Genomic DNA, 10,449 nt, shown 5'->3' on the forward strand with positions numbered 1-10,449 from the left:
AAAAAAATAAATGAGATAAAATCACTTTGTTGCAGAGGACCCAAATCATCCCTAAGTGAGCCTTATGAACTATTTTGTGAAAGACGAAGAAGATGGCAGAAGTGGGCGGGGGAATATTGCTCACCTAATTCTTCGCGTCCTCAACCTCGTGTCCGAGCACTGGAAGAACTTGGCAAGCTATGGCGGCGACGATACTTCACCATCGAGATCAGTCTAGGGGCTGCGGGCTCTGCTTGGAGTTGGGGTAGGAGCTCTGCCCGTGGAGGGGATAACTGGAGGAGGCGGCGACAGCTTTAGATCGGCCGGTGGCGGGAGCAACTCAGGCGGCGGTGAGGAGAGACCGGGGCGGCGGCGCTGGTCTCCTCGGGAGAGATCAGGGCGGCGGCGCTGGTCTCCTCGGGAGAGACCGGGGCGGCGGTGGGGGGGAGAGGGGCGGCGGTGGGGAGAGATCGGGGCGCCGGTGGGGAGAGATCAGGGCGGCGGCGTTGGTTTCCTCAGCACCAGGCGGCGGTGGGGAAATCTGAGAGAGAGATCGAACGAGAGAAAGGGGGTGCTCGGGCTGTGTAGGTTAAGTCAGATGTGGCATGCTGACTGGACGAGTTAACCTGGTTAACATGTGCTGACTGGACCAAAACCAGGGTCAAGGCGAGACAGGGGGGTAATTCGTCTGGTTTTGATAGTTGGAGGGTGCAACTTAGACGGTATAATAGATGAGGGGTGTATATTAGACCGACCAAAGAGTTGAAGGTTGATATATGCACTTCTCTCGACATAAGCCGAGTCATGGAAGCCAAGTGTTACACTCAGCGTATAGTTAGCCAGGTAAATTTTTGGACCTTAGCCAAGTATATTGTGTACTCTGCTTCAACTGTTATTCATGTAGTGAATTTTGTATGTTTTACAAAATCACGTTACTATTTTGTGAGCCGTACAATTTGCAATGGCATTAGGTACATCAAAAGCTGAAGACTTCCAAAATTATTTCATCGTCCCTCTATCTCAGTAAGAGTAAAACTATTGACGGAAGTTTGAATATCTTGTCTTATTTGATCCACTTCAGTACTTCGTCGCGAAAAGTAGGCGGGGCGATTGGGGGATGTAAGTGTGTTGCTTCCATTCTCTAGGACGAACACAACAGATGACATGAGTGGCCTGTCGTCTGGGTTATCCTGCACACACAAGAGTGCTACATGGACGCAAAGCAGAACTTCGTCTGGTGAAGTATCTATGATAGACGAGTCTGGCAGTTCCTCGGTCTTCTCTTCATTCCACTTATTCCATGACTAAAACAAGCAAGAACATCATATCAATATTCATGTTATCTCTAAAAAATGCTTCACAAATTTGACCCATTTTTAGAAATGGAACTTGATAGATGTCTTGTATGTACTCACATGAAGAGCGAGGCTGGAAAATCCCATGGTTTCACAATTGGAATTTCTCCTTATACCAGTTATAACCTCCAATAGTAATACGCCGAAGCTGTAGACATCAGATTTGGTAGAGAAGACACCTTCCATTGCATACTCAGGAGCCATGTAGCCACTGCTCGATCATACCCAAAGAATGGAATTATCTAACGTGATATGAACTTAGTAATATGCATTTTTTAATGAATACTCGCTATGTTCCAACTACGCGTTGAGTATTTTCATTTTGCTGGTTATCACCAAAGATCCTCGCCATACCAAAATCTGCTATCTTGGGTTTCATATATGCATCCAACAAAATATTTCCAGCTTTTAGATCCCTATGAATTATGGTGAACCTTGAGTCTTCGTGAAGATATAGAAGCCCGGCCCCCTTGCAACTCCTTTGATTATATTAAACCGTGTTGTCCAATCCAATAACAATTTTCTTGAGTCATCTAAAAAGAAACAAATGTAAGCAGCAAAAGGTTGAGTTGTGTTAGGAAAATATGTTTGTCATTGGAATATGTACTAAATAGGGTAGCATCTAAGCTCTTGTTAGGCAGATACTCATATATCAAGAGCTTTTCATCTCCTTCACCACAACACCCAAGAAGTCGAACCAAATTTCTATGTTGCAATTTTGCAATTAGAATTACTTCGTTCTTTAATTCTTTTGTTCCTTGTTGAGAATCTCTACTTAGCCTTTTGACTGCGACTTCTTGACCACCCAATAGTCCCTGGAGAAATATAGACTCGAGATTTATGTATGAACAAAACAATTCTCCCAATTTTGAAGGAATAACATGAACTAGATATAGAACAAGCTAACCTTGTAGACTTTGCCAAATCCTCCTTGTCCAATCTTAGATTCTTCGGAGAAATTGTGGGTTGCAAGGACAATTTTTTCTAATCTTACGAATGGAAAATCTTGATCATGAGGAGGGGTTTCTTCCCCAAGTTCATCAGAGGCACTCATACCACCCAATCTTATGTTCTTGTGCATACTCCATTTTTTGTTCTTGCCTGCTCGCACAATGTTATATCATTACCCTTCCAATAAGTAAACCGTAGGCATAAGAAATAAACTGTTATAGCTAATCCCTCAAATTTTTATATCGTTGTTATGCCCTTTTTGATATCAGATAACGAAGAGTAAAACACCATTAAGGCAAGTTGTTACCATGTCAAAATCACACACCGGAGAATACGGGTATGACTTAACAAAGAAAACGGGTCCGTATGTTTGAAAAACACACTTAGAGAGAGAGAGAGAGAGAGAGAGAGAGAGAGAGACAGAGACGGTAATCTGAGATATTAGTTGCTACTTACTAGTTGCTCCATTATCTGAGATATTGGTATCAGGGCGGTAAACTGCCCATAAATTAAGACACGTCTAAAAGACGTATCTGCTCTAGTTTACATATACATGCGGAATGGGGGATATTTAAAGCTAGGAGTACATTGTGATAGTGGACGATGAATTCCAAGTTTATGTAGTTAAACATGCATTCTCATAAGGCTGTAAAATAAAACATTATGGCAAGGAGATTTAACTAAACATACCTTTGCATTTTAACCATGCAAGAGATATGCATATGAGTATGAGAAGACCACCGCTTAGAACTGGCAGCACAATCCTGAATGCATTGCTCTTTCTCTTTTTACCTGCGCCGTACGTACATAGACCATAAGAAAAGTGCCAGATACAACTATAAGCACGTTAGCAAAGACAAAATCAACAGTAGAAATGACAAAACTAGTACTACTAGTTTGTACCTGCTGCATTTGTATCTGCAAGTCGGAGATAGAGTGTCTCTGCTCCGAGCTCTGCGCCTATCTTTCCGGTGTCAATCAAATCTCCAGCCCACACCAAACACATAGTCGTGTCTCCTCCGGGCCTGCCGCTACTGATGTTGCGATACACATACCCCACGCAGGAGCAGTTGCGGTTGCACTCTGCGACACACTCCTCAGATGTACTTCTACCCCCTCCGACGAGCACAAATTTAGCTGGTGACTTCATCGCCAAGATGCCCAAGTAGCTACCGCTCCACGCGTGCAATAACTCCTTCCGCCGGCACCCTGCCATGAACCTGCCACTAGTCCACTCCTTCGTGTTTGCTGGCTCGAAGCCGTCTAGGCACTTGCAGGTTGGGACTGGCACCGCTGTCTCGTCACAGTAGCCATACGGGCCACAGTAACCCTAGAAATTGCATTCAGTAGGCGGCCACTTCGAAACGACAGTCCACACCGACGACCTGCTACTCCAGATCTCAATCCGAAGCTCACCAGAATAGGTTAGCACTGACCTTGTGGGCGGGGCACCATAGAGGCTATATGTGACGTAGATCTCACCGCCGTTGTCGATGACGGATACATACATGATAAGGCCACTAATGTTCATGGTCACCGCTAATTCTTGCTGGCCTACGCTCTTCACTTGGTACCCCGTCCATGGCGCAGTACGGAACACCAAGTTTCACCATCCCACAAGAATGTTTGGAAGGGTGTGTTTGGGTCGCCACCGTAGGAGAAGCGCCCGAGCGAGGGGTCTCCGGGTCCCTTCCACGATACCAGACGATCGCCAATACCGCCCGTGCTGTATTTTATCCGGATCTTCATCCCTGGGAGGAGCGTGTCTGTGTGGTGGTCGAAGCTCTGCCACACCGTGGAGCCATTTGACAACCGGATGACGAGGTTGCCAGTGTTTAGAAGCACTGCCGTCAGGGTTGTTAGAATTAACCTGAGGCGCTTCATAGATCTACCGAGAATCAAGCAATCACACAAGCACGACACTGAGATTTGTTAACGAGGTTCACCGATATGGCTACATCCCGGGGCCTGACTACGGGCGCTCCTCCCCGTGACACCTTCACAATACCGCACCCCGGCCGCCCGGACGCCGACACACGCCGGCGGCTCCCCCGCGTGCCCGTGCTATTATGTTGGCATAGGTTACATCGTGTGTCTACGCCCGCTATATAAGAGAGGCCTAGGATACAAGTATCCTACTAGGACACAACTCCATATCCTATCTAAACACAATACAACTACAAGTCCAACTGTAACCTACCTTGTACACTATATTCGACACAACTCCAACAAACTCCACCTTGGCGAATATTCTCCACCATCTTGGATTCGTCTATGCGTCAAATTTTCATGTACATTGGACTTGAGATACGACATGAGCACCGCTGCTATTCCCAGACTCCATATGACTCCACCTGCAACTGTAGTCCCTTCTCGTCTTATTCACAGTCAACACTCGAGCAAAATTAAGTTTCTCGTTACTCTACTTTGTGCTCCCAACTTCCGGAGTATCTGTCCAACACCATCACACATCGATCATTGTCTGGGTGAAAGTGAACAACTCACGTATTGGACGCCACAAATAAGAGTTACCTGAACTCAGCATCACCGCTCTTTCTTGCCCATCTGTCTGAAACTTGAAAGAATTTCACCGTCGCCCTGTGTCACCCCGAGTCAAGTTCGCAGTTGTCTCACCCTTCTTCCGGATAGTCTCTGACATGTCCCATCTCTATAGCACTTCGCCTCCTTCTGCCCTGCCATCCGCACTTTGCCATGTGCACTGAACACCACAGAATAACCTGCCATGTACTCTCTCAGCTTTTGACAATTTTAGACTTTCCACCACTTTCTCAGATTCTCCACGGTCAACTCTTGTCCATCAACTAGCACCGATAGACCCAGTCACCAACTTGAATCTGGTACTCGTCAACACTGCTTCAGCACCCTTGCACACTTTGTCTAACCACATGTCTGACCACCAGTGCCTTGGCATGTCGCTGTGTCCCGTGCTTACCGCACGCCTCGCCGCTATCACCGCGTCGAGCCTCTGCTGTCCTGGTCGAGTCTCCCGGGTAGCTAGCCCCCACTGTCTCAACTCCCACTGCAGAGAATCATCGATCATCACCGACCGATGCCGAGTATCACGTCTCCATCAGACCACTGGTACCCAGTCCGATCCACGTGTCTCTCGCTATCCCGCTGAAATAAGCTTCGACTCTCCGTTAACTTATGCCGTAGCCCCTCCATCAGCTCAGAGTGAAGTCATCCATCAGACTCCTACTCCACCTTCGACATGACTCCATGGTGGTTGTACGTGCCACCCTCCCAGGCCCTGTCAACTCCAAGCTCTCATGTGCACCGTCTTGAATCAACCCTGCGACATAGTCTGTCGAAGCCGCACAAGCCCTCGGGCCTGCACCACATGTTTCCACGCCCCAGAAGTCGGCCACCATCAGCATCACGCTCTTATGTCATCGTCGCTGAAATCACCGCCGTCTTCTGCTTTGACCGACATCCCCGTCGATCTGTCAGATAGTCCACTCCGACCCAGCCGAAAATATCTAACTGCAACCATGCTCCACCCTGCGTCGTGTCCGCCAGCACATATCCGTGCATTGCTTGACGCCCTATGTATGCATGATCCCGCATGATGCGCTCCAGACTCATGCTTCGAGCCTTATATGCACGTCGCTAACCTCGCCACGCACCACAAACCCTCACGCTATCATCCCAATACACATCATGTGTACAAAGAAATAAAGCCAAAATCCACCACGTAAGCCTTCCTGTACGCACTTAACCGTGAAGATCAAAAGATCAAAAATCTCCAACTCTACCATATGCTCCTGTAGGCTGAAGGTCCATTAGGCTTCCTATCTCTTCCTCCCGATGACTAGCCTTAGCCTGTTACGTAGCTTTCCTTTTTTTCATCCAACAAATCTCTTGCTTTGCCGTTTCCACGTGTCTCTGGACTGCCTCGATTCCTTCGGAACCAACAACACAACGCAGCAACACCATGCCACGTCTTGGTCGGCTTGCACAGCTCCTTGCCCACGATGCCACAACCTGCACAACCGGCCCCAGCGCCTATCACGCTTGCCTGCAGCGCCGCCAGCCCACCAGCCGGCCTTGCTCGTCCTGCTAGCTGGGCCGAAGCAGCCTCATCCGTGCGTTGCATGCCCTGGTGTCTGCCTTGCCTTCGAATCGATCTGGATCGATTGAGACGCCGCCACCCCTGCACGCTTGCACAATTCCGAGACACGCCTTGCTCCGCCCGCTGCCCGGGTTGCATACGCACCTGCATCGCTGCCCTAACATGTCACGCCATGTGTGTGCGATCCGCTGAATCGATCCGCTGCAGCCACCTGATCCGATCCGACCAGCTGCCTCGCCCTGCGCTGCTTGCACGCGTCCCCATCGGATTCAACCGATCTCGCCGAAAGCCTTCGCACAGAACACGCCGCCGGCTGCATGCAAAACACATCTCGCCTAGAGCCACATGTTTCTGATTGCTTCTAATCCGTTGCAGAATTTCCTCGCCGAGCATCGACCGACCGACGTTCAGTAACGATCCTCTCAACGAATTCTGCTCCACCTCTAAATCAACAACCGCAACCTCCGAACAACCTGGCTCATGATACCACTTGTTAGAATTAACCCGAGGCGCTTCATAGATCTACCGAGGATCAAGCAATCACACAAGCATGACACTGAGATTTGTTAACGAGGTTCACCGATATGGCTACATCCCCGGGGCCTGACTACGAGCGCTCCTTCCCGTGACACCTTCACAATACCGCACCCCGGCCGCCCGGACGCCGACACACGCCGGCGGCTCCCCCGCGTGCCCGTGCTATTATGTTGGCATAGGTTACATCGTGTGTCTACGCCCGCTATATAAGAGAGGCCTAGGATACAAGTATCCTACTAGGACACAACTCCATATCCTATCTAAACACAATACAACTACAAGTCCAACTGTAACCTACCTTGTACACTATATTCGACACAACTCCAACAAGGGTAGACGGACCCGCCGGCGTAGTGGTCATGTTGGCCGTCGTCCAAAGGACACGACCACTTTTATTACCTTCGGAAATAATGAGGTTGGAGGCGTTGGTGAGGAAAAGCATCGGTGCGGAGGAATTGTTGTTGGTGATTGGGGTTTCACGGTTAGCAACCCACACAACTGTGAGCTTGGGGATGTTGTTGTACCATATGCCAAGGTACAGCTAGCTTGTCTGGAGGAGTTGGAGGGGTTGAAGAAGCCCAAGGCGAACATGCCACCGTCAGAGATGATGGTTGTGCCAGGGGAAAGCGCCTTGCCGGGGACAAGGCGGTCATCGGAAGCACTCAACGGCAGGAAGATAATAATCAGGGCCGTGGTGTAGCAGAGGAGAGCTGGCGAATCCATTGATCGGTCACGCCAAAATCGTAATCACTAAGCTGTAAGTCTATAACTATCATGTAACTAGATATAGATCCTGCTAAATGTAGATATCACTGGCGTAGAACCTTGCTGGTCTTACAAAGGACAAAATGCTCGCAGGAACGCAGCATCCACGAATGTCCGACCGCGGAGGCACATGATTGACTAATGCAAAGTTGCCCAGTTTTAGAAGAGTTGGTTTTCCAAGTCGGCATGTGTTGGGATTTATAATTCAGCTGCCCACGTCGGAGTTAGGCTGCCAACATCACAGGCACTGCTAACTACTACTCCCTCCGTTTCTAAATATTTGTTTTTCTAGACATTTCAAATTACTACTACATACGGATGTATGTAGACATATTTTAGAGTGTAGATTTACTCATTTTGCTTCGTATGTAGTCACTTGTTGAAATGCCTAGAAAGACAAGTATTTAGGAACGAAGGGAGTATATAGCTAGATTTGTTTATCATTGTTCTTTAAGTCACCATGATGTCGAGCACATTGTGGGAAGGCAAAATCTGTCTTAGCAAGACACACAGATCTAACTCAAGACTATATAGTGACCAAAACATTCAATTATACTGACCCGGCCTGGACCATATGGCAATGCGGTTGAATCCCAGTATTTCAATTGTTGGGCAAACTGGGTTTACAAGAAACGGCTTGCCGGGGGGGGGGGTTGATTGTTAGAATACAAACAATCACACGAGTACGACACTGAGATTTGTTTCATCGATATGGCTACATCCCCGAGGCCTGACTACGGACGCTCCTCCCCGTGACACCGTCATAAAACCGCACACCGGCCACCCGGGCGCTGGCACACGCCGCCGGCTCCCCCTTGCGTGCCTGTGCTATTATGTTGGCATATGCTACATCGTGTGTCTAGCCCCGCTATATATAAGAGGCCTAGGATATAAGTGTCTTACTAGAACACGACTCCATATCCTATCTAAACACAATACTACTCAGAGTCCAACCGTAACCTACCTTGTACACAATATTCGACACAACTCTAACAAACTCCACCTTGACAAATATTCTCCACCACCTTGAATTCGTCAATGCGTCAAACTTCCATGTACATTGGACTTGAGCTTATCCCGTGAGTACCTCTGCTGCTCCAAAGACTCCATATGACTCCACCTGCAACTTGTAGTTCGTTCTTTTCTTGACCACTGTCAACACTCGAGCAAAATTAAGTTTCATAATACTCTAGTTTGCGCTCCTAACTTCCAGAGTATCCGTCCAACGTTATCACACACTGATCACTGACCTGCATGAAAATGAACAACTCACATATTAGGTGTCACACATACGAGTTACCTGAATTCAACATCACCGCTCCTTTCTTAACCGCCTGTCTAAAACTTGAAGAAATTTCACCGCTGCTTGTAATCATTCCGAGTCAAATTCGCAGTTGTCTCACCACATGTATGACCACCAGAGTCCTGGCCGTCTCCATGTTCATGCATACCGCACGCCTTGCCGCTATTACCGTGTCGAGCCTCCACTGTCCCGGTCGAGTCTCAAGGGTCGCGGACCCACACCACTCAACCCCCACTGTAGAGTACCACCAATCATCACCGACCGATGGCGAGTTTCACGTTTCCATCAGACCACTGGGCTCCAGTCCGAACTGCATGTCACTCGCTTTTCCCCGCTGAATAGGCTTCGATTCTTTGGATCCTTACACCGTAGACCCTCAATCCAGCTTCACCTTCAACATGACTCCATGGTAGATGATCAGTCCGCCCTCGCGCCCCATCGACTTCAAGCTCTCATGTGCACCGTCTTGAATCAACCCCGGTCATAGTCTTGTCGAAGCCACACAAGCCCTCGGGGCCCGCGTCACGTGTTTCCACGCCCAGAAGTCGGTCACCATCAGCATCACGCTCCTATGTCGTCGTCGTCGATCCCACCACCGTCTTCTGTACCAACCGACTCGCGTCGATCCGTCAGACTGCCTAGTCCAACCCAGCCGAACTTGTCCGACTGCAACGACACGCTCCAGACTCCTCAAGCCTTCACCGTAACCAACGCCATCCATACACAAAAGTGTACCAGCAAAGAAAACCCAAAGCACAATCCTTCATAGCCTTCCCGCGTGAACACCAAAGGAGATTAACAAAGCAAGCCCAGCTCCTAATTGACCACACGTACATAGCTGTTGAACGAGCTTCTCTATTTCTTTCATGATAGCATCCCGGTCTTGACTAGTCTTCGTGTCTTTTTTCTTGTCAAACAAATCTCACTATCCATATTCCAGAGCTTCAGCTGTCTCAACACCATGTGTGCACTTACCTTATGCATGGCTGTTCGGCACACCAGCACTTCAAGCCTATTCACGCCTAGCAACCACAACCCATGGCGTACATGGGCCCAGGTCTCCGGACATTACGGCCCAGCCGCTGGCCGCTACTCCGATCGAGCAGTCGCTCGTGCCGCTGTTTGCCCAACCACCGTTTGCACGCGTCTCACGCCGAGCCACGCCCACCGCTGAGGTTGTACACATCTATATTCGTCACACGCTTCCAAGACTTTCGCCAAACTCGCCGAGATCAGTCTGGATCACTGCCTGCTGATAGCTGAAACAATCCGCCGCCGACTTGAATCCCTTGTATTGTCGCTTCCTATCTCCCGAGTCCCGACTCTCCGTCTGCTTTCGCCAGCTCTATTGTCGGGTGCGAAGCCATTGATAATCACGATCCAACGCAACACTTAGATTCATCCTCCAGACCAACGAGTCTGCCTCCTAACCTAGCTCTGATACCACTTGTTCGAACAAATCCGAG

The 10,449-nt window shown here is 48.9% G+C and overlaps 1 pseudogene; it reads right to left on the bottom strand.

The window, feature by feature from the left end:
* Positions 1–983: 983 nt before the first annotated feature.
* LOC125528855 (G-type lectin S-receptor-like serine/threonine-protein kinase At1g11300) lies at positions 984–7,638 on the bottom strand (annotated as a pseudogene).
* Positions 7,639–10,449: the final 2,811 nt, after the last annotated feature.

Source organism: Triticum urartu, chromosome 5A (assembly GCF_056163025.1).
Source record: "Triticum urartu cultivar PI428250 chromosome 5A, HENAU_Tu73, whole genome shotgun sequence".
Lineage (NCBI taxonomy): Eukaryota > Viridiplantae > Streptophyta > Magnoliopsida > Poales > Poaceae > Triticum > Triticum urartu.